This window comes from Hippocampus bargibanti, linkage group LG01, assembly GCF_051943395.1.
Source record: "Hippocampus bargibanti isolate YZ-2025 linkage group LG01, ASM5194339v1, whole genome shotgun sequence".
Classification (NCBI taxonomy): Eukaryota; Metazoa; Chordata; class Actinopteri; order Syngnathiformes; family Syngnathidae; genus Hippocampus; species Hippocampus bargibanti.
The window spans coordinates 31,290,196-31,315,345 of NC_142734.1; the positions used below are offsets into that span (position 1 = coordinate 31,290,196).

Here is a 25,150-nt window from a genome sequence, read left to right on the forward strand (position 1 = left end):
TTAGTTTTGCTTGGAGGCATTAAAATACAAGTATTTCCCCCCCAAAATAATTTGTTTTGTTGTTCTGTTGAGTTTAAGGTTCAAAATGAATGATTAGGCCTACTAAAAAGGTTTATTAAAGCCCGCTTTCAGAATATTATCTTCTCCGCCCGCTCCCGCGGCAGAGAGTCTCTTCTGTGAAATCAGAAATCCTCTTCGCGCGGCACTCGGAGCTCCACTCAGAGAGAAACACTTCTAAAGGTTGACAACGCGCTTCCCCCTCATCAAACGAAAAACATTTGCAACAAAACTGTGTATTTAATGGCATTCAAGTGAACAGAAAGTGTGCTTCCAGCTCACGCATTTTACATGGCTAATATATGCAGCGTTGGTGTAACATTGCCAAGTAAACTACGTTTGTGATAGTGTGTTGATTCTATTAGCATTTTGTTGATACATCAAAGAAATACACGCTTGGAACAGATCCAGCCCAAAGTTGAACGCTGCGTTATTATTCCAAGGCTGATACCGATGTAAATTCAGAAAGCCTGTCAGCTTCCGGGACAGAACCCGCTACTGATTTGGTTCCTATTTTAATATTTGTCTGAAAGGATTTGTAATGTAGTCGTAAATCGAGCCGGCGGCACCGTTTTTATGCATTTACACATGATTTACAGTCAACTGCTGAGTGGCTATCAAAAAAAAAAATACTTGATGCCATTATAGAAGGTGTTGGGTCATCCTCAGATGGAGGCGACGTCATGCGGGCTTTCCGACCGCCGAAATTGACCAACCGGGGATGCGTGTATTTTTTTGTTTGTTTGTGTGTGTCAGAAGCTACTCAACATCAGCAGAGATGAAGAGATGATGAGATGAGCTAAAACAACAAGTTAAGGTCCCTCGCCCACCCCTCCCTCCAACCCCTCCCAAGCCTCAAAGTGTGATTTATGCCCAGGAAGCCCAAACCATTATAGAATTTTTATTATTATTGTTTTTTTTTTCACGGCTAATGCAACAATAGATTTTTTTTGCATGATTGATGCATTACACTAAACATTAGATGATTGCATTACTTTGCATAGAACAGCTAAATGACACAAGATTACTTATTGTTATTTTCGTCCGTGATCTTAGTCTAAGTGCAAAGCGTACAGTATTTCTTGGCATATATTGATTGCCGTGCCATGCGCGCACGTTGAATAAGCGAGCATGCGAATGCGGATCTTCGGTAATAGCTTTGATTGTCTGATTTCAACAATCCTCGGCTGAGCAAACTGCCTTTGTTGGATGAGATGTAGCAAATGTGTTGCAGACCAAACATAGACACTTTGACAGTCACCTGCTTTTTTTTTTTTACAAATCATAACAATGGGCTCTTGTGTGAAGGACAACTAAATTCCGTATGTCAGGACAAGGAGTTTTCCTAGTCCAGCAGGTCCTCTGCTCCATTCTCAGAATGTGTTCTGACATCAGGGCGGGAAAAAAAGTTGTTTTGAACTCATGCCACTTGTATGTTGATGTAGGACCGAGATTTTTTTTAAACAGTATACATGTGTGAGAAAAATTACATTGGAGTGATAAGATATGAAGTAAGAGTAAGACATTTAATGTGTGGGTGCTTAAAATGTTCTGTGAAAGGATAGATTTAAGGTTCTGGTGATAAACATGACATTTTTATGCAATTTGCCACAGTACATATAAGTGCTATTTGTGTATTTTTTTCTTATTGAAGAAGATTTTGCCTTATGAGGAGAAATTTAAGGAAAAACATCAGGTAGTTTGTTTATCAGGTCCAGTCCAAAGCTGTTTTTGCTGAGGGTCAACATTTTTTTAAACCCCCAACTGCTTATTTGTGACGATCAAATGGAGCAGGACTGTCATTATCTGAAAACGTACACTCAAAACTATGCCTGACAAAGTCAATAAACTACAATTTTTGGGTTGTCAGCTGTGGGGACTTTTATAAGACATATTAACAGGGTGTTTCACAAACATGGCATGTTTCCATTTTTCTCGAGGAAATGACTTGAGGGAAAACACCTGGCACAGAAAGCGCTTTCACTTTGTAAATGCAAAGAGTTTTTTTTTATATATATTTTTTGGTTGTGTTTTTTTAAATAACACTTAAAATTGTGTATTTTTTTGTTTTTGTTTTTTTGCGGCTGTGCTTCACCTAGAATTGTGAAGTGAAATATGACCGTTGCAATGAATACAAAAAAGAAAAAGAAAAATGTAATTTCATGGCAGTAATTCAATTTAACATACTATATCAATCAAACACACACTCACACACACACACACACACACACACGCACACACACACGCACACGCACACACACACACACACACACACACACAAACATAAAAGCGCAAAAGCTTATAGAATTGAATTGCTGTAGTATAGTATCTTATACCCATGCCTCCATCCGCTTTCTAATCCATTTTATCCTCACGGGGGTTGCAGGGGTGCCGGAGCCCGTCCCAGCCGTCTTTGGGGCAGTCGCCTGGGTACACTCTGAACCAGTTGGCAGCCAATCACTGGGCATACATAGACAAATAAGCATTCGCGTTCACATTTAGAATGTTCCATTAGCCTGCCATGCATGTTTTAGGAATGTGCAAGGAAGGCGGGAGCCGAAATCAAACCCAGCACCTCTCCGCTGTGAGGCGAATATGCTAACCCGTCAACCAGCGGGACACCTAGTATAGAAAATAATATTGTATCATAAAAGGAAAAACATCCGGGTGGCTCAAAGAACAGTATGTGCCAATTTGTGTATTTCAAAAATCATGACTTGAGTGGCGAGACAAAGGAACAATAATTAATGACACAGACTCAAACTCAAATGTTTGTCGGGACGAGCACACACGAGGTAAACGAAGCAAAGGGGGGAATCTGCTATGGTCTAAGCAAAGAAATAAAAATATTTTCCCTTGTATTGAATGTCTTCCATAATTCATTGCAAGCCAAAGCTAATCAATAGGATCTTAATGAAAATTTGAGCCATATTTTATTTTCCTGCTGAGAAGTCCCAGATCAGCGTTTGTTGCCTTATGTGCAGCTCTTCACCCTTCGGCTGTTTGACAGATGTGCGTCACCATTGTAAGTACCTTAAATATATTTTTTCCCCCGTGAATGATTGCTCAAAACATTGCACAGCTATAAGAAAAAAAAACAGTTCTAGTGAAGGGTACATTTCTTTTCATGTTATCATATTGTGATTTCAACAATCACATATCTTAGGTCAGTGGTTCTTCACCTCGGTTGGATGGAATCATTTCTGGGGTTCGACAGAGGATCTACCATAGAGGTTAAAACACACCCGACTCAATATGTCAATTCGTGATGACACGCCTGCTTGGCCATTAGTGGCTGCACCTTACATTTACTGTAAAAACCTATACTCATAACACGTATTTTTTTTCTGTTTTGAACTCATTCACTGCCAGACGATGTGCAAATATGTATCCGCACCAGTGCCAGGGTTTTTGTCAGAATATTGAGTTTTGGGACTACATAAACATTTAATGCAGCGTACGAAACCTTAGAGTCTCTTCTTTCATCAGAAAAAAAAGACTGAATTCCTAAATTATATGGGTCTGGAGTGATCTCAGCTTGAAATGGGGGCGGCTTTACAAAGAGCAAATGCTACCCCCTCGTGGGAGGGAAAACCATTGTCAGAGGTCTGACCAAAGCTTCAAACACACCCCTTTGCAAGAAAAAAAAACATATTTTTTTTCTCCCCTCTTGCGATCTGCTTGAGACCAGCCGATGAGCTAACGGTCGATCAAAATGGACATATAAGGCACCCCTGGCATTGACTGTCGATAACACGGGGGGGGGGGGGGGGGGGCGCTACCGTAAATACTCCTTTGATGCTTTGCTTTACCTTGATGAAGCTTCATGCTTTTTACAAACCATTCAGACACTATCCCTTTGTTTATAACCCACCAAAAGGCTTATTGTACATTTGAACTTAGCCTGAATAAATCTACTGTATTCTACGGGCTATAAGGTGCCTTCAATTTTTTTCAAAAGATGTGCCTTACAATCCGGTGCGCCTTATTTGTGGGAAAAAAACGTTACTTAATGCAAAAATCCAGAGACCCCATAAACAAGGATATCAAACAAAAAAAAGAAATAAATTACAAATAAAACACACATACAAATACAAATGTTTAAAAAAAAATGAAGCCTCGACATTACTTGTACAAATATACAACGATAGATTCACGAACATGCAGCTGGATTGCATTATATAAATCACATCAGGCTGCCATGAATAATTAAATCAGACAAAGAAGAAAGAATGCACACCAAAATTGTTAATGAAACCGACTTGCAGACCGAGCAGTGAAATGTAATGCTAATTGTTTCCAGTGATCCTTGTCAATGTACAGGTTCTGGTATTGCTCTGGTTCCCGTCAACTATCTATGACTACAATTAGATGGGAAAAGGTCATTTTTCATGCTCGGAAAGGCATTCTAATGAGCTGTTCGCCACCTAGTTAACACGACTCTCCAGTCCACTAAAACAGACTTTGTATAGCCGGCAAAAGGCATGATTCACTCGACCCGGGGAAACTTGACGAGATGGTTTTGTTTTGTTGTCTTACGGAGGCGTTTTTAATGCCTGTGTACAGAGTAAATTTATCAACAACAAAAAAAACACAATCGCATTTTAAAGGTCAGGCCATAAAGCACAATACTGAATGTCTTTACAGTTCCAAAAGCATTATTTAGAGTTAATGCCAACCTGAGTATTTTCACGTGAAGGAACATTATTTCTTTGGGGGGCGGAGTGAGGGGGAAATGGCCACGATTTATCTAGTGAATATGACACACGAGTTGACTGTCCGCTGCCGAATTTTTTTTTGCATTTGGATTTGCATTTCCAGTCTGAGGCGAGATGGTGGTGACGCCGGTACCAGGCCTATGACATTGTCAGCCGACACCTCGAGTAGCGCATGGGGTTGCGGGGATAGCTCTTCTCACATGCAGTCGAGAACCGTGATCAAGTGAATCCTAATCAGAGAGTTAATATGCCACAAATGTGTAAAATCAGATCCTTCTTTTCTGTGTTTCATGTTCCACCAGGAGCACATGCGATTTGGCATGCCTTCATAAAACACTAAGGCTTCCATCAGTCAGCGATGATTGCAATGACGAACTAAAATCCCAAAACACAAAGGAAGCGGCAGTGCGTTGCTTTCGCTGTCACATTTAACTAGCGAGAGTGACCTTAGCCTATACACGTTGAAGGAGGATGAATCACACTCAATTAGACAGAAATATTCCATCAGACATGCATTTCAGTGTCGATTAATCTTAAATCCTCGACTCCTGTCTTTCCATTTTCAATTTAGATCCGCAGATTCTGAGCCGATAGTTTTGAATATGGGATGGAAGTGACGGAGGGACAGGGCCCCCCCTCTGTCCCTCCGTCAGTTTGGTTTGTGTGTGAAGACCGGCTGAGAGGGGCGGCGTTCAACTCACTGCTCGTCTCGCCCCGGATGGCACGGCGGTGTTTACGCCGATCCCTGAGGCCATTTGTTTGCGGCACTTCCTTGGCCCACAGCACCATGCATAATGCACGAATGAAAATGTTAACAGTGGCAAATAAAATCGGCAAGGTGCCCCCACAAATCAGGGCAGTTTAGGAGCACATTTAATCATCCATGCGTTGGAAACAATGCGCGGCAATTAATTGTGGCATTTCAAAGAAGGCCTCATTTTACCAGGATCCTTTAAGCTCCTCGCACATTAGCATTGGCACGTGCTGCAAGCCACTGGCGTGAGGATGTGGCGGCGGGAGGCGGTAGGGCTAGGGGGGTCTTATTTTCAACACAATCTATGTGCCGCTCTATGGGACATCTCAACATTTTGGCCCAATTATGTTTATCGTCGCATCAAGTAGATGACATGGGAACCCCTGAAGTGGATTGCACAGAGTTACATCAACACAGCCCATAAGGAGAAATGACAAAAAAAAAAAAAAACACGCCTTGTTTGATGAAGATCTCTCAAGTATACAGACGGAAAGAAGCACTACCAAGGCCTTGCATTTCTCTACAAAGATCCAAGAGAAACAGAGTGTTGTACGCTAGTCTCGGGAAAATAAATATTACAGTCAAAGCACATGGATGAGTTCAAACAGAAAGTCAAATGCAGGCACCCCTTCCTATTTCCGAAAGGGGAAGGAAAACAACCGCGGTCGCAGTCTTAACTGAATTGAGAACCATTGTGGAATTCAAAAGCCGAGACTGGCAACTGTCACTGGATGTAAAGACGGCATTTTGTAGCGATACAATCTAGAGTGCCTTTCAGCGCTTCCCGAACACTAGACATCCTAATCTAATGACGAGGGAGGGGGATAGAATCTAGCCAGGCTTTTAGCCCAGTGCCGGCACGCCTTGTCCCACATCTGACTGCAGTCAAAAACCCACTTGTTATTTTTATTTCCACTATAGCTTCCCTGAGGTGTACTCAGCATGGCTTGAGTCATCATTGTTCAAGTCTTTAGAGTTGGAAACGACACACACACACACACACACACAAATAAACACACACACACAAGCTGGTGGCAAGGTTATAGCCAGTCAGACAAGGGGGGCACACATATTCTGTCAACCCTAGGGAAAACTCGCAGAGGGCTCCGCAGAGGAAAAACAGAGATGTGCCGTGTTGCTGACATGGCAGCCGTCACGTCACACTAAGCAGTGAGAGTGATGTGCACAGACAGCACTGAGATTTGTGTAATGCTGCTGTGGCTAGGAACCAAACAATAAAGGCTTGGTGGATTACATGACCCACGAATAGCCTTCTGAATAACTAAAAGTGGAGACCTAGAAAGTCCAAAGACAAAACATATTTGTTCCAAGAGTCTCATATGGCATTAAAATTATCAAAATGTTTTGGAGAATTCTGGATTTTTTTCAAAACAGCCGATTTTTTTTCTCGTGAGTTCAATGAATTACCGCAATTGTGCAACTCCAACTATAGTGCGATCATCTTGTCCTAAATTTTGAATTTTTGTACAGTCAGCCAGATAACTGAACTGTTTGCCAGGCAACCGCAGGATACATACCGACCAACAGCCATTCACACTTAATACCAGACAACGAGAATTGATAAACAAAGGGCAAAAATGTATTTTTGCAATACTGAATAAGCCAATTTGTCGATTCTTCAATGAAGTGATTAACAGAACAATAGATTCTAAAAAAATATTCCATAGTGACAGCCTTCCATCACCGTCAATTCTTTTTCCCAACTTTTGGGGTGTCATAAAAACTTGCTGACATACATCATTGCCAAACAGTGTATCATCCAATCTATCCAATAACAACAGGTACAAAAATATGTCTGCAGCTAATATTTTCATGACGAGCGAAACAACAGGCTATTTAACTGCGCGTCCATATTTAATGGGACCCATCAAGACAAAGCAAGCTTACAAAATAAGCAAAAGATGGCGAACGCAACACAGGTGATAAATCAATGCCACTTTTATAGCATCTAATAAGTTGATGCAAAGCCATTTTTCTTCACGCCCATCGCTCAAATGTTTAATGCTTATTTACAAGGAAATAACTAATAACATTTCGGCAGCAATTTCGGTGTGGCATATCGCGGTGAAATTTATTGTTTTGGAGTGTTTAAAAAGGTGATGACATGAATAACAAACTGTCAAAATTCCTTCATTTGCATAGGCAGCCCATAACTCCAGATACCTTGCATTAAAAAAACTTTCTTTTATTTTTTTTTAAACAAAACGAGCCATAAAAGAGGCTTTCAAAGTGAGTGATGGCACAAGTCCTCCACAAAGTCGCACCGCAGAGACAGCTTCAGCCCCCAATACAGATGCGACCGAGATCAAGTGAGCCAATAAAAAGACATATATCCAACAGCTTTGACTTATTTATCCTATGTGGATGAGATCAAGATGGAACATCTCGTATAAGAAAGCCGAATTAATTGTGATAAAAGGGCTAATCTAGAGGCGAGGCAACGCCAACGAGCCAAGTGCTGATATTTCCCCACAAATCATGTTTGCTCGTCAAATCTTTCCAGGCCAGTGTTCTCGTTCAAAGTCTTTGGTTCCGTGAGTCTTTTGTGAAAGATGTGCAAAGCGCCCAAACGGCCTGAGACGCCTCTCTGGCGGCCGCACTTGTGTTCGGGATGATCGTTCGAACAAGGCTACGTGATTACTTCACGCTTTACTTTGGATTCAGCCAATCCTCCATGAAGCGTCTCAAACTGGTCCAGAATACTGCTGCTTGACTGGTCCTATTAAGAGGGAGCACATAACTCCTACTCTGGCATTCCTTCACTGGCTCCTTATACATTTTAGAGTTCTTTTCAAGATCTTATTTGTCTTCAAATCTTTAAATGGCAGGCGTCCTGGTAGTCAAGTGGTTAGCACACCGGCTTCACAGTGCAGAGGTCCCCAGCTCGCGTCCCACTTCGGCCTCCATGTGTGCAGTTTGCATGTTCTCCCCGGCCACGCCTGGGTTTTCTCCAGGGCCTCGCTCCTCCTAAACTCTCTGCGCTCATCCACCCCGACACACCTTCCCGATGCCTCAGGTCTGCTGACCAGCCATCTTGAGATGTGCCAAAAACTAAACTGAGGTTCAGAGGGGATTGAGCCTTTTCCATTTCTGGTGCCACTCTCTGGAATGACGTGTCACTGAACATTCGGCAAGCCCCCTCGCTGCCCATCTTTAAAACCCGCCTCAAAACTCTCTTGTACTCTTTGGCATTCAAATCAGCTTGAATCAGCTTAGTTTCAATCCCTGGTTCTTTCTATTATATTTGTGACTGCTTTATTTCCTGTGTATGATATGTGTAGATTTTAAGCGCTTTGTTACAGCTTCAGCTGTTGTTAAAGCGCTACATAAATCAATTTTTATTGTATTGTAATGTATTGTATTAAATGTGCTCCTTTGACCAAATTTTTAGGATTTTTTGACACGAAAACTTTTTGACCAGGGGGCCTGTCCCAATTGTCCCAGTCGCAAGAGGCCATGTTGGCGTTGATTGCAAGGCTATGAGGAGTCTCTCCCCGGTGCCCTCTCAGCGCAACTCTAATTAATAGCCAATTCATCTTCTCTGATCTGAGCCAGCACACAGAGTAATATATCGTTAGTTTGGCAAGCGGGCTATTAAAGCGTAATAACCAAGTGCCAGCACTCGATTTGGAAGAGTAGCACATACTTAACCATGAGGTGGAAATAATTAATTTATTGGCGGATCTACCCTGAACAATGCTTTTCTGTTTTATTAAAGAAGCTGTTTAATCTATGGGTTTCTCGGACTTGTTTTATAATAAAGGGTGATTGTCAAAACTTTGAAAAAAAGGCAATGAGCAAAGTAATGATAGAAATGTTAAATTTTCAGTTTTTTGCCCATACTTTAATCATAGAAGAGTTGAACGTGTCTGAAGAGAAAATGGAGTTGTGACAAATTTTGAAACTACAATAAGAAAGACACTGCGCTGAATCATAACGTCTTGAAACTCATAATTGCGTAACACAAAATATGTTAGTACTTTTGGCCTGCCACTAAAGCAAAACCTTTTTCACATATTGTTCTTTCTGCTAGAACTAATGACGTTTTTGTCACTGCAGCTTAATGCACTAATTGAATGTTTTGTTTTTTTTTTTTTCATTTTTGGAGACTAGCCCAGATTGAAAAATAAGCGGCCCCTGAAAGACTGAACTCCCTTGCTCATTTAACTTGCTTTAAGTCCCTTATTAATTAAACTTTCACCACGTCAGGATTTTTATTAAAAGGATAAAGGCTGCAGGAATGTAAAAACAGAACTACTGTTCTGTCCTGGAAGCGAAAATGTCTATAAATTAAAAAAAATACATGAAATTCCACAGGGCCCGGTAGTCGAGTAGTTAGCACACCGGCTTCACAGTGCAGAGGTCGCCGGTTCGCGTCCCGGTCCGGCCTCCCTGTGTGGAGTTTGCATGTTCTCCCCGGACCCGCGTGGGTTTTCTCCGGGTCCTCCGGTTTCCTCCCACACTCCAAAAACATGCATGGCAGGCAGATTGACCACTCCAAATTGTCCCTAGGTGTGAGTGTGAGAGTGACTGTTGTATGTCTTTGTGTGCCCTGCGATTGGCTGGCAACCAATTCAAGGTGTCCCCCGCCTCGTGCCCGAAGACAGCTGAGATAGGCTCCAGCGACCCCCGCGACCCTAATGAGGAATAAGCGGTACGGAAAATGAGATGAGATGAGACATGAAATGCCATGTGTGTCATGTCAAAAATAGATTTTACCCTTTAGATTTTATCGGACATGGTGTTTTCAAATATTCTGTTTGGAGTTGCAGATGTTGCGAAAGCTCTATAACAATAAAGACAATTTAATTGTATAGTATTCCCTTTGTGTAGCCCCATCTAGTGGATGCATAACCACAGCCGCTATTGTAGCTTCTATTAGATTTGCCGTATAATGCCCGACATAAGAAAACAGTCTTAACATTGGTCATTCAGTGTAGATGTGCCTTATATTTCGAAATGCCTTCCAGTGCGGAAAATACATTACTTTCCGTGCTATGAATGTTCACATAAAATACATCTAATAGCTGCACAAGTCTGTCTGAGTGGCAGATTTGAGGTGAAACATGGTCTAAAGAATACAGACAGTGTGGATAAAAAGTCATGGGGAGTTCAACTTTAATCTAATGTTCTTATTTCATAAGAAATAAACTTGTTGCTAAATCAAGGAGAAGAAATTCAGCCCCCCCCCCCCTCAAAAAAATTGTGTCCGTTTTCTGTTTTCCGCAAACGGGATGTTACTAATTTGCACTGGAATGCTGGGTGAATAGGCAATTTGACTGGCTGAAAAGAACTTAATGATGTAAATCAAATGTGGGGGGACAACATCGAAGCATAGATTTCATGCCTGTTGACAACATTTTCCACCCAGTTTGCCATCTTTGTCAGACTGAAAATCTGGAATTAAGAGTAAAATGTGTGGGAGATACTACAAACCGTGAACAAATCACGTCCCATTAGCATTTTCTCCTCAACCGGTGAGACTGTACGGACACGCTGGAAGGAAAATGCCACATCGCAAGGAAGCATTCATAATTAAAAGGAAAACAGAATTGTTCCATGCATGTAAACATATCTGATGTTTTTTTGAAATAAAATTATATAGTCATTAGAGAAAAAAAACGTACATAGAACACTGCGTGTTATGATGTGATTTTTTTCTGTATTGTTCCTCTGAGCACATCGCATCTTATTCAAGCCTAATTTGTACCAATGCTTCTTCCTGTGAGCAAACCTCGGTCATCTTGATTTAAAATGCAATTTGATTATCCACCAAATTGCGACCAAGCCTTTCCCCGCGAAGCTTGGATATGTGGTGAGAAGAGAGTTAACAGTTTTTAATTAGAGTTTGTGCATAATGGAGGGCTCTTTGTGGACTTTTGAACTTGACATCCCAGAATGGCCGCCACTTTAAGAGTCATCACCTGAATTATTTCAGAATAAGAGATCCAAAGGGAAAGCATTGAGACCTGGCATTGAGGGTCCAATAATCATTATTGTCTTCAGTTTGGGGCGGTATGGGGGTTTTTGGCATGTTTAAATAATCCAAAACTTTCCTTTAATCATAGTTTTGAAAATTGGCTGTGACCCTCAACAGAAACAGCTGCTCTACCCCATAGCCATTTATTGAGATTTATCAAGGGATACCCTTTAAATATTTATGTTGTCCCATGGCGCAGTAAGATTGTCCAAGAATGGATAAGAGCCAAGCAGGTGTGTTCAAGTTCCCCAAATCAATTTGCTAATTGCCGCAACGGAAAAGCAGGAAGGAGTCCCTTCTGGAAAATGGTATCCAAAGAAACACTAAAAAATTCATTTTCTTCTTTTGCCAAGAGTATTCCTGAAGTGCAACATCGGAGTCCAAACGGAGACCACAAGTGGTTGATGTGGCGATCGCAATTATTAAAGAAGCTTATTAAAGAATGAGGTCTCCAACCATAAAACAATCTCTCAGGGAAGAGCTTTTGCACCGATGCAGGGAGCGAATGTGAATGAGAATGTGACTCTTACAAACTTGGCATGAACAGACCTGGCAGTTACTGCCCCGTCACAAACACTAATGAGACTTGATTCATAAAAAACACTTCACAAAAGCAAACATTGCATCCTGCGAGACCCCAAAAGTTTTAACAAGGCTGCCAAGCTGACTTTTGGACTTGATGTCCTAAACCATCTCGTTCCCATCACAGGGCAAGATGCCCAGACATTGTGCCAGTTGTTTGGGTTGTTTGTTTAAAGCTCGCCTTGTGCCCTTTTTTTCTGCAGGTCAAACATCCTTTTCATTCCCAGGGACACAGGACAGCCTGGTACCTGTTATGAAAACGCCCAACATCCTCTTCAGGATTTTGGACAGAACCTGCTACATCTCCGTAATGCTAAATTCTACACAACAATTTTTTATGCTCACATAACAGCAGGACGTGAGTATCAAGGCAGGTCAAAGTCAACGGAAAGCAACCAATGATATGTGGTTATCAAGAGCTAATACAAAAGAGCAGAAGTGCCCAACCTTTCTTTTGACCTAAGATCTACTTTTCCATCAACCAACCTCCCGCAATTGACCCGTTACCGCACATGCGTGCAATGATGTGCGACAGCCCCTAAAATGAATGAAACAGAAAAATACAATAGAATTGACACATAAGTTTAAGAGTTTGTTCTGAGGAAATCACGCCCTTCTTGAGTGGGAGACGTGATGCATTTTAAAACATTTTAAAATACTTCTCGCATGCCTCCAAAAAACCATTTTGGGTGAATTGTACACAAAACATCAACAACAATAATAATAAGAAGAAGATAAGAGCTAATATAAGAGCTAATATAAGAACTAAGATAAGAGCTAAGATAAGAGCTAAGATAAGACAAGACAAGAAAAATAAGATATGTTAAGATAAGATATGTTAAGATAAGACATGTTAAAATAAGATATGTTAAGATAAGATGTTAAAATAAGATATGTTAAGATAAGATAAACAAAGCTAAGCTAGCTAAACTAAGACAAGACAAGATAAGAAAGCCTTTCATAGTCCCACAATGGGGAAATTTGGAATCTACAACAGCAAAATTGAAAGTGGGGATTGAAAAGAAAAACGAAGTATTCCATGCACAAAAATGATTCAGAAGACTGAATTGTACAACTGCACGCAAATATTCAAGAAAAATGAAAAAATGTACAGTGTAAAAAATATATAATAATAATAATAATAATAATAATAATAATAATAATAATAATAATAATAATAATAATAATAATAATAATAATATAAAAGCATTAGCACAGCAGCTCTGATCGCAAGTTGGAATGTCAGACTGCTCGTTGTGAACAACTTCCAATGACGCAGGTCAAGCGCCACTGTAGGTTTAAGGTGGCCTGTTTTATTTTATTTTATTTTATTTTTAAAATACATTTTTTGAAAGTGAGGCTGAAATGACACTATGGGTATGTACAGTGGACATTATCCCAAAAAGTAAATCAATAACAACCTGGTAGCACGGCAAAATATATAATGCTTATGGAAATCTGAGTTGTTGTTTTTTTGGGTTAAGGCTTGAGCTACTTTTGTTATTGGTAAACAGCTTCCCATTTGTGAAGCTATGATCCCCCTCAACTGCCTGATGAATTTTGATTTAAAAATAAAATACAAGTTTTTGTCTGGAATACTGAAAATAAGTGCATCAATGTGCATTATAATGCATTTGTGGAGATTATTCACTCACAAATAGAACTTCTTCTCCAACTCCCATTGTGCCCCGCTCTAGGATCTCAGCACAATCCCACTGAGTAATCAGACAAAAACAAAAACACACCCCAAAACCTGTTGCTGTGACATTTTGTTCCATCTAACCTCAACACACGCCCGCCACAATGGACCAATCTGCAGGCAATCTGTGTTCAGATCACTATGGTGATGGCTCTCTGCCACCCAAGGCTCCCGGGAGGTGGTTGCAGAGTGAAGTGGGAGGTGATAGGAAAACAACAATGGAGACCGATTGAGAAAATGGCAATGAAGACAGTCGTCAAAACCTTAAGTGCAGCTAAAACAGTAAATCAGTCATAGTAACATCTGAGAGTGAGTAGGAACTACTCAAATTTTGCTGGGAATGATGTTCAGAAAGATGAAAAGGTTTCTTCAGCCGTCATCTGTACTTCTTTGAAGGTGTCGGACGTTTCGCCTCTTATCCAAGAAACTTGTCAGCAAACTAAAGTCTTACTGGTAGTTGACTGATGTCCGAATATGTTCGAATATGTCCGAAAAAATGGGTGTTTTAAAGCACTGACTGCATGCCAGCTGGTGCATTTCGAGGGAGAAGGTAAGGGCAGCTAACCTTAACCCAGTGTCTAAATACCCTCGCTTTCTCCTTGAACATCTTTCCTTAACGGGTGCTCCTCTGGTCCCAAAGTGGCCAGAAACTTCGTCAGCAAACTAAAGTCTTACTGGTAGTTTAGTTTGCTAACAAAGTTTCTTGGATAAGAAGCAAAACGTCCGACACCTTCAAAGAAGTACAGATGATGGCTGAAGAAACCTTTTCATCGATGGACCACTCATGTACGACTGAGAGCTTACACAGACAGATGTTTAGAAAGGTCAATTAAAAAATATATATAATAATTAACAAAATGGTGGCCAAGGGTTTTTTAACATCTGTCTGATCCCAATTCATTCTTCCTCGTTAGACATAGGGAAAATAAATCAAAACAAAGATGGTGCCGCACTGCGCATGACCAAAGGCAAACCCAACTGAAAACTTGCTAGCTCCAGTATGCTTCTGTCAAAATGACAAAATGCTCGCCCAATGAGACGGATAAAAACAGATGGATTATGATGCTTAATTCATATTCCACTAATACAACATTAATCATTTTACCATGGTTACATGAGTAGGGCTGAATATAACATACAGTACGGTGTTATCGTCAAGTAGAAATGATGGTTAACTTTCCTTATCAGTCAACACAGTTAGCCACGATAGCAGAAGTAGAGCATTGTTGTTCTTATAATGTCGGGAATACTGCAATATCAATCATTCAAAGTCTTTATGGAGGGATATTATGCGACATACAGCTTGAGATCAAATCTTTAAAAACTAAAAGAGTCTTCATGGTCTTCATCGAATTTAGCAATGCTAAAGAAGAAGTGTGTATCGGTATTTTTTAACGAAGTCCATAAACACAGCTTGACATGTAAAAGGAAAACCATTCACTGTTGGAATTAGCGCGAGCATAAAAATCACCCCCTTTTAACCGTGGATTAAGATGAATGTGCCACATCCGAGTTCATTACCACACGTGTAGACTACAATATTAACAAACTTAGGGTAGAAAACAGAGTGACAGTATATTGGACTGTGATCTTAAAAGGGTATATAAATAAAGACGTCATTGGATTTCAATTAAAGCTGCACGGTTGAACAACTGCTGCAACAGAGTGGCAATTTGTTAAATTGGTTAACTGCTCACGAGATCTTGCTATTCATCTTGCAGCATGTTCTCGGACCCCACCAAAAGTGTGGAGGCCTCCTTTATGTTCAACGCTCAGACAAAAACAACAACATTCGGATCTTCAATGTGGCTTAGAAATATAATACGGGAGCTTTCTACTTAATATGTCCGAAAAAAATTGGTGTTTTAAAGCACTGACTGCATGCCAGCTGGTGCATTTCGAGGGAGAAGGTAAGGGCAGCTAACCTTAACCCAGTGTCTAAATACCCTCGGTGTCTCCTTGAACATCTTTCCTTAACGGGTGCTCCTCTGGTCCCAAAGTGGCCAGCTGGGAACGGTGCGTCTGTGCTGACGTCCCTTCTAACCTTGGACAGTGGAAGGATTACTCTGCATTTACACTCAACGCTCTGTCTTTCTTATTAGGAATGATAATGAGCAAAGGAAGGGGCAGCATGTCCCTTTCTCAACTCTCACTTGTTCTATTCCTCCTGGTCATCCTCTCCGCTTAATGCCTTCCTCATTCTCAGACATTTTGAAAAGGGCCCACGACAAATGAACAAAAATGCATTTTTTATCCGGGAACTTCACTGCATAATCAATATTTATTTCATGTCCATACGCTGGTTGTGTGTGGTGTGTGATTTGCTTACTGTATTTACCTTTGGAATTTCCCTTCAGTCACAGACGGGGTTAATCACACGCAGGATGCCATTCACCGTGAACCTCAATTTTATTGGATTTTTCTACCGACTGATCAAGCGGGCAAAAAAGAACATTTTCTCTGCACTAAAATGCAAAACAATCAAGGTGATTAAAAATCAGTGTTGGTATGCCAGCACGGCTTGATTGCAGTATATATATTTTTTACAAGGCCAAACGCGATGCTGGTGTGAATTTGTCGGCAAAATTATTACACAAAAGGGCAATTGATAAAGCTTATGAGCTGTGAAAGAAAACTAATGGCTCCTGAAGCCTGTCAAGCGGTGCCTGGGATTACTGATGCTTATTTGACATTACAAAAACAGGGGGTCCGCTACCAAGGTCAAACAGAGGCAGAATACACAGGGGCTTAATTCTGCGCACACCCTTGACAGATGCAGATGGGTGCTTATGAGACATGAGGCATCTCACTGACTGATCGGGCGACAGGAGATGCGTATGCAAGCGGCACAACAATTGCGATGAGGGTGTCCACAACAATGACAGTGTCCGCAACTACAGCCTTTTATTTATTTATTTGTTTTAAGATAGACACACACTATCTATCTATCTATCTATCTATCTATCTATCTATCTATCTATCTATCTATCTATCTATCTATCTATCTATCTATCTATCTATCTATCTATCTATCTATCTACCTACCTGTCTGTCTGTCTGTCTGTCTATCTATCCATCTATCTAGCTAGATAGATAGATAGATATGAAATTAAAATGGCAAAACTATGAATATGGGTATTTGCTCCCTGAGCTTTGTAAATAAACATCAACGTCCAGGCGATATTCAACACTTGTGAGTAAAGTCAACCAATGTCCAATTGTTGGATTTTCCAAAGCAATTATGTGACGATATCATGTGTGATAAACTGGTTTGTTGTTCCTCCATATTGACTGAGAAGATGGGCAATTGAAAATATTACACCTGGTCAATATTTTTTAAACAAAATTACAGCTACTGAAAGTGTGGTTACTGAGTACGTCAAAGCCAGTGACTCTGTGATTGTGAGATGAAGAATAGCTGGTTACAAAGCGAATAGAAGAGTAGCTGGTGGCATTGAGTCTTTCTCCACAATACAGACACTCCCCACCTTACGAACAATATGCGTTCCAAGCAGTCGTTCGTGAGGTGAGTTCGTTTGTAAGTTGCTTCAGTGCTATATTTTGTGTGAAATGTATGTTTAAAGGACAAGCGACACCATTTTTTTTTTGTTTCCTAACTGACATCAGAAAAACGTTTTATAGCATCTAAAATACCCAGGCTGATATTTTTATTCAAATGAAAAACACAAATAAAAATGACTTGTCTCCCAAAACTACTTCTAAATGACCTCAGAAAGTTTCAGTTTCAGAAGGTCCCGCCCCCTTGTTCGTGACATCACGCCAAGATGTCTTGCCTTGCTCGAGAATCAAAACACTGGCTTCAGGTTTGGAGAATATGCTTTCTTGTTACTCATCCAGTTATGAATATGATTCAAATAGTTCTGAAGTGGAAAGCATAAATGTTTGCAATCGATTAAAGAAGTCCTTCCGTGTCATTTTGAAGCATCTGGACTCCAATGTAGCGTCCCAGAAAATGCACAAGATGGCGCCCAAGCTCCGTTGGAAATGGGCTGATTTGTCTGCTGGGAATTTGTGTCAGCTAGTATCAAATAGTAGTCTTGGTGCAATACACAACGATTCACCATCGCGTTATTTATGTGTTTTGCTTCTAATTTCGCCATCAACACGGATCAACATGAAGTTTTCAGACCAAACAAAGTACCGCTTTCTCGGTGTGTCGCTTTCTCGGTCAGGGGCATTCCAGACCTGACGTCACGGTAGGCATCGTCACAAACGCAAAAACAAGACTTCCTGAATATTCAGCACGAGTCTTAAAAGTTAAATATAGCTATATATCATTATTTATAACTCGAATGTTCGGAAATTGGGGAGCGTCTGTCCAAACAACAAGGAGAGTAATTTGTAAACAAAATTAAATAAGCTAAAAGTCAGACTATTTTTTTTCTCATCACGTGCGAGGGGTCACTCAAATTTTGAAAATTCATTCAGATGGTCAAAATCAGTATGGGTGTACACCGATGACGTCTGGTGATCGAGAGTGGCGTCGACGGATGAGGGAAGGAGGCAGGGAGCGGTCAAAAGACAGGAAGGAAAATAAGAGGCCGTACGTTTGACAGATGGATATTGCTGTGTCACATCAATGGTAAAGAGAGATGAGAACCTGTGCCACTTGTCGTACGGTGAAGGTTGGAAGGTGTCCAGCTCAAGACAGACCTCCATGTAGCAAAAGAAATGTGCTGTCACGTTCCATGATGGAGCACTCAGCAACTGATCACCATTTTTTATAAGTTCGTGTGGTGAGGGGGGGCAAAAGTGCAATGGACGCAGGTGGGTGGACGATTGTCAAAATATCCGGCAAATTTTGTGGGTTAATGCTTGCACGCAATTCACACAAAATTTCTTGCCGAATACGTGTTGAAAGTTTGTTTGTTTGTTCTCTGCCTCTATGAACGGATGCATCACAGCTGCTGCATGATGAGGACATATCAAGTATGTGCATTAGGAACAGTAGAAAAAGAATGAAAGCATAAAAAGAGACATTGAAATAGTAAAATTGAAAAACGTTCATTGTTTACCTTGTGTTGTACTCGCTGTGGCATTTTAATAAAGATGATGGCTTTCCATGAATGATCTGTTTAACCAAAGACAGGAGGGGAAAGGGAGAGAGGGGGAAGGATAATTAATTACTTGTGTGAGCTATTGCATGAGAGAGACAATAAACCTGCCTGGTCGCCATGGATATGACATATTTGCTCGGAAAACAACACGATAATTAGCAAAGGAGGAAGATCCGGCGAGAATATGACAGACCTGGGTTTAAAGTGCCAATCATCTATTCCTGTTCTCATCCTTGAGACAAGCAACAACCACAAGCAAGATTCCGGTTAAAGCAAATAGTGACCCTTTTACAAAACAGGCATATGAAATTAAATCTGACACGGCGCGGTGTTTTGTAACGAGATCGCTACGAAGCAAACAGGCAGTTATGTACACTGTTTTAAAACAGATTGTTTATATTTGAGAAGGTGGAAGTCATTAAACCTGCCTGTCAGGCACCGAGAGCAGAAACTTGCTCAAAATTGTATCAAGCTTTTCAAATACAGTGTGTGCTGTGGTGCGTAAACATTCATGAAATCACTGTTTCTCAGAAGTGTTTACGCGTGATCTAATTGGCAATAAATGATACAACGATCCCACAAATGCACAAGTGAATCGTAAACAACAAAAATAACAATAAAAATGCTAAGGGGGGGAAACGGCAGAATGATCACGTTTGTCAAGATCTCAATATTAAATGCACTTTGGTGAGGTAAATAAGTACCTCTATTTACAGTAAATAACACTGGATGAGGGCTACCACTTGTTTGGGGCAAGTTCACAAAGTTTTTATTCAAAATAATTATTATCATCATAAAACATTAAAAAATGCCTCAGCCAAAGTTCTGCTGCTTTAAATCCAAAACAGTGCATCCAACATTGATCCCATTGCATTTCAAAAGCCGCGTTGAGTGAAACTCATGTTGCAGAGTCAAATCAAGTTGCAATACGTGCCTCCGCTTGAGTGAGATCTCAAGTCTTTTAACCCCGTCACAGCTTGGAAAGTTTTTTTGTTTGGGATGAAAGCGTTCAAGTTTGAAGTGGTACAGTGTTGGGAGGAGGGGGTAAAAATCAAGGCAAGATAGCAGCCTCCACGCGCGGCTTCAGCAGTCTACGTCGCCGCCGCTGTCGCCAAGCCGCTGAATGTCCCGCTGGCCGCTTTAAGCGAGCGGCTCCCCTCGGTCAAGCGTCTTGATGTGGTTGTCCTGCACAGCCCCAAACACCATCATCCCTCCTTTCCAAACTGTACCAACTCGCGTGTCGCCTTTGGCGTGGACTTTCACTCAGAGGTTAAAACATGCAGAGAGGAGTTGAAGGTAAAACATAACTCTTACCTGTGTGGACTTGGTCGTCCTGCTGCCACTTGAAAATACAAGAGACCCTCGTGCCTTGACGTTGCATGGCTCCTTTCCCGGAGTTGTCATATTATCATTATTATTATTATTATTTGCATCATCGCTATAATTATTAACATTTGAAGGGTTGTTTTGACGTTTTATTGTGGAATTTTGGAATTTCGTTGAAAGCGAGTCATTCGGAAAATGTGCCATGGAATTCGACTCAGAGTGGGAAGAGGAGTCCTTAATTGAATTTGTCGCTTCAATGTGTGGCTTGGAAAAGGTGGCCTGGAGTATTTCTGACTGTCGATTGCGTTGGTTCTTAACTTAAAGGACAACCGACGTCTCCGGACAAGTTGTGTCCATAATTTGTAAAATGGCTTCAAATGACTTCTACCGAGCGTATATTAATAAGATTCTACCGCATATAGCTATATTTTACGTTTTAAGACTCGCTCTGAATATTCAGGAAGTCTTGTTTTTGAGTTGGTGACGAGTCCGTACTGACGTCACGAAAGGACCGCCCCTGACCGAAAAAAAAAGACACATTGTAGCAGTCCTTCCATCACGTCAATGTGTTTTGCTGTACATGTTTGGTCTGAGAACCATGTTGCACCCAAAAGCCGCCAGAAGAGGGCATCCAAGCTCCATATAAGGAAGTTATCAGCCTGTGGAAGCGAAGGTCGCCATTTTGTGCCTTTTTTTGGGGGGTGAGAGATTTTTCCCCAATGTTGCCTCAAAATGGCACCTATAATTCTTTAATCGATTGCAAACATGTATGCTTTCCTCATTAGAACTATTTGAATCATATTCATAACTGGATGTGTAACAAGAAAGCATATTCTCCGAATCTGAAGCCATTGTTTTGATTCACAAGCAATGCAAGACGTCTAGGCGTGACATCACGAACTGGGGGTGGGACTTTCTGAAAATGCCCAATTCGCAGCTTTAAGTCATTTTTATTGGTGTTTTGCATTTGACTAAAAATATCATGCTGCGTGTTTTGGGTATTTTAGATGCTATCAAAGGTCTTTCTGATGTCAGTTAAAAAACAAAAAAGTGACGTCGCTTGTCCTTTAAGTTTTCGACTAATACTATGGATGCTTACATTTTCCAAACGTACTGAGCGCATTATAGAGTAATTCAGAAATTGAGAGAGCATAGCAATTGCAAATGCCCCCAAAATATATATACAATACTGTATTTACAGTGGTAGTTCAATTACCTAGAGTTCAGTTTATTCTGTAAATTTGACTCAATTTACTCATCACTAGTGCCAGACACTGTATATTAAAATACAAATAGAATGGTACAATAAAAGCATACAACAGAAAATAGAGGAATGAACAGCTCTTAGAAAGTCTGATTACACTGAAAGCCTCCCGGGTTTCTTATGTTTCCCGCCGACATGGAATTTTAGGAGTTTTTCTGTGCCGTCTTGGGTGTTAGGATCACGGGATGTTGTCAATATTTTCTCAACTGCGGACATGAGATGCCCTTTGTGACTCTTATGTGGTTTAGGGGTATATAAATACATTTGATTTGACTTGACAAGAAGAGAGAATTGAGTCAACCATTTCAATAGTCTTTGAAGTAATAAACATAATTCTGTATGAGTAGCCTACAATTCCTGCGAACATGGTCGATCATCTTGTTGGAGAAAGACTTCATCGAAAAGTGGAAGCTGCAAAGGCCGCTTTTTCATTTGAACTTAAATGTTGAATGGCAAGGTGCCCAAATAACCCACAAACAATATAGTGAACTATATTGTTTGTCCTTTTAACAACTGGGACTTCAGAATCTCACTTTCAAAGATAAAAAACATCACTTCCCTGCACTACCGACAGGATACGTATTTGAAATATACCATCAAGGTGTTAAAGAAATGCAATAAAATGATTGAAAATCGGCTCGTATGTTCAAGCATGATGAGATGTGTGCAAATCTCAGAATTCTCGTTCTGTTTGCTAGTGCAGCCGCAATTTGTCACCAAATGGTAGCTGTAAGCAGTGGCTTTTGAGTCACTTGTTTTTATAACAAGTCATTAACTGTCTCGACTGCAAGAGGTACCGCAATGTGGTTAGTTTTTTGGCCTTAACTATTAGGTAGCTTGATGGAACACATGGTTACATTTGCCAACCCTTCTTCTTATGCAATACAAAGTTCGTGTTTGTTTATTGGCATCGACTCTTCAGTTGCTCTAAGTAACATGTGTTATTTTTGGCAACGGCGCTTGGCTAACTTAAGACAAGACATGGTTGTTGTTTTTTTGTAGCGGTATTCGGTTTTCTTGATGCGGATGAGTACACGGTTCATGAATTTTTACGTGAGATTTTTCAATGCTATTTTACCATTCTGTCCAAATTGTTCCTTTGCAAACATGCTTAACTCATGCTCGGCCACCCTGTATTACACTTTTGGTGTGTTGTACAGATGCAGGAAGGCCTGGCTTTGGAACGGTGCATGCATAGGACTTCACAAAATTAATCTACAATGTGGAAAGCTTTTCGCGTTGTCCTCCGGGCACCCTGTGAGGGGTGCTCTGAGAGTACAGGCCTGGAATGAGCAATTTAAATGCTGGATGGGGCCATAATTTTTCAGCAATGCTACAGGGAGGGAAGACATAGAACAGTGTACTTGTAAATGTCTGACAAAAAGCCATTTTTATAAGGACAAGATAGGTGCATACATGCAAAATGCATGGCCTTTATCTACTTCATTTTTGCACAGTACATTCCTAATGCACCTTTAAACGATTGTCTGTCCTCACCTTAGAACAAAGGGTCTATAAAAAAAAATGAAATAAATAAATAAATAAATACTTTTTTTCCCCGAGCAAAGGGCTCTCACATAACTTTCACCTGAAAAGTGTGATTCAAGGGTGGCAAAAAGCCACTGAAGAACAAACCAATGTTAAGTGCAGGAAGTCATTTAGTACATTTTATTTTTGTCACGAAAATCAACTCAGTCAAAAATAGCATATTATTGAGGAATACAGATTTTACTGTATATCATTCCAAATCTGCAAAAAAAAAAAAAAAATCCCTTACCTTTCTTCCAGCTTACCACACGTCAATACTTTCCAGCAAATTATTCAGAGCATGAGGCGTATTTGAAATTTTTCCTGATCTAAATTCTGCACTCTCGCATCTATTGACACACCGATTATTGCCAATTAGCAGTTCCGTGACACATCCTGTTGTACATAATGGGCATCAAAAGGATGGATAGCAATAGCAACCACAATGAAAGTCTCCAGATTTTAAGTTCTGTTATGTTCATAGAAAAAAGGTGTCAAAGTAAATCATAAAACAAGAGCATAAACAAGCTTTAAAAACGCTTGCACCAACTTCAACAAACAAAATATGGATATATTAGTTCAAATATGACAGCTATGGATATCGTTAAGATCATCCGGGGTGAAAAGCCCTGAACAACAGCTCACATCACATCCAGTACCCTTGATAATGTTAGTAAAACAGCGGAGCGCCTGTCCCCACGGTCCCAGCCAAGGTATGCCATCCATCAGATGGTTCCTCCTGATGTTGCAATACTGTGATACAGAATAATAAAGAAGTACGAAAAACGAGAAAATCAATAGATTATTCTGCAGATCGCTTGATTCAGTAATGATCCGCTCCATTTATTGCCGGCCACTGATTCATAAGTCCTACTCTCAAGGGCGTAGCTATCCCACCTCTGCCCCGCTGACGCCTTCAGCAGTCGCGCTAATTGTAAAACAGTAAAAGCTAATCACAGGTCAGAGCAAGGTTACAAAAGACACGCTGTTTGCTTTGTATCATCCCAACAAAAGCACACGTCTTTGATTGTTTTTAACATAAGGTAAAGCTAAATTTATGTCAGAGTGACATAATACTGATTATGTACCACTTTGATATGAGTACGGTGTTGTAACTTTTTTTATGGCTTTGTATATTCTCTTCGTGCGTTTAGAGTAGTAAGCGTTTCAAAAAAAACATAGTAGCATGGAGGCAGTCATTATATTTATCTAATGTGGAATAAAAATAGATCAAGGGGCCCCAATTAAAAGTTAAGAAGGTCCATCAATCTTTGTTCCAGCCAAGATATTCTATGTTATGATATATTATGATTCAATCCCAAATATATATTTTTTTCTCTATTTCTGTGTGATATGTTATTCCTAAAAAGGGAGCTATTATTCTAACGGGCATCTCATTGGCATCTCATGTCTTCTGTCTGCATCTCAACATTTTTTTCTTCTTGCGCTAAATTGGCCAAAGTGGAGCTGAGAAACTAATATAAAAATATTTTAGAATATATGGTCTAATGCTGGCAGGGCTAAATTAATGATCTCAATCCCTGCTGAGTCAATAAAAAAAGGCGACTCATTCTTTCTATTATCCTAATGCTCGAATAAACGCCCTCAAAATGGAGATTTATCCTTGAATGGCAGGTAAGAATATAGATTTTTTTTTCAAAGAGTGAATAACTACATCCACAAAGAAGGCCTTTGTCATTACAAAAAAAATGTGTAATGGTTGTTTGTCAATCCCCTGCAATTGATTGACAACCAGTTCAGGGTGTCCCCCACCAACTGCCTGAAACAGATGGTATAAGCCCTGGGTGTTTGCATAAAGCACTTCAGATCATGGATAGATATACCAGGACGCCAAAATAGTTTCAGGCTAATAGAAATGTTTTACACCTGTCGAGTGAGTCACAGTTTTCAAGACTACTGAAAGGACTTCATTCTTCGTTCAAATATTCATTGTGTATTTTACATATAGGAACTGCACATTTTTCCACGTAAACCTGTTTTTCGAGTTTGCCCCATTTCATTGTACTGTTAGCCCCACGTCAACCTCGGAAAGACAAATAAACTCAACTGTACTGGGCGTTGACCTCATTGTCACATGGTCACCGATCAAACATGTCCAATCAGGTCCTGCTTATACTGTATGT

The 25,150-nt window shown here is 40.4% G+C and overlaps 1 protein-coding gene across 1 annotated transcript in view; it reads right to left on the bottom strand.

Annotated features, from left to right (window-relative positions):
* Positions 1 to 20,393, bottom strand: part of casz1 (castor zinc finger 1) — a 185,258-nt gene extending 164,865 nt beyond the window's left edge. The window contains exons 1-2 of the mRNA XM_089010444.1: positions 20,204 to 20,393; positions 18,848 to 18,903 (exon numbers count right to left, since the gene is read on the bottom strand). The gene's annotated coding sequence lies outside the window, so the exon portion shown is untranslated. The remainder of the gene's footprint in view (positions 1 to 18,847; positions 18,904 to 20,203) is intronic.
* Between the last annotated feature and the right edge of the window lie 4,757 nt (positions 20,394 to 25,150).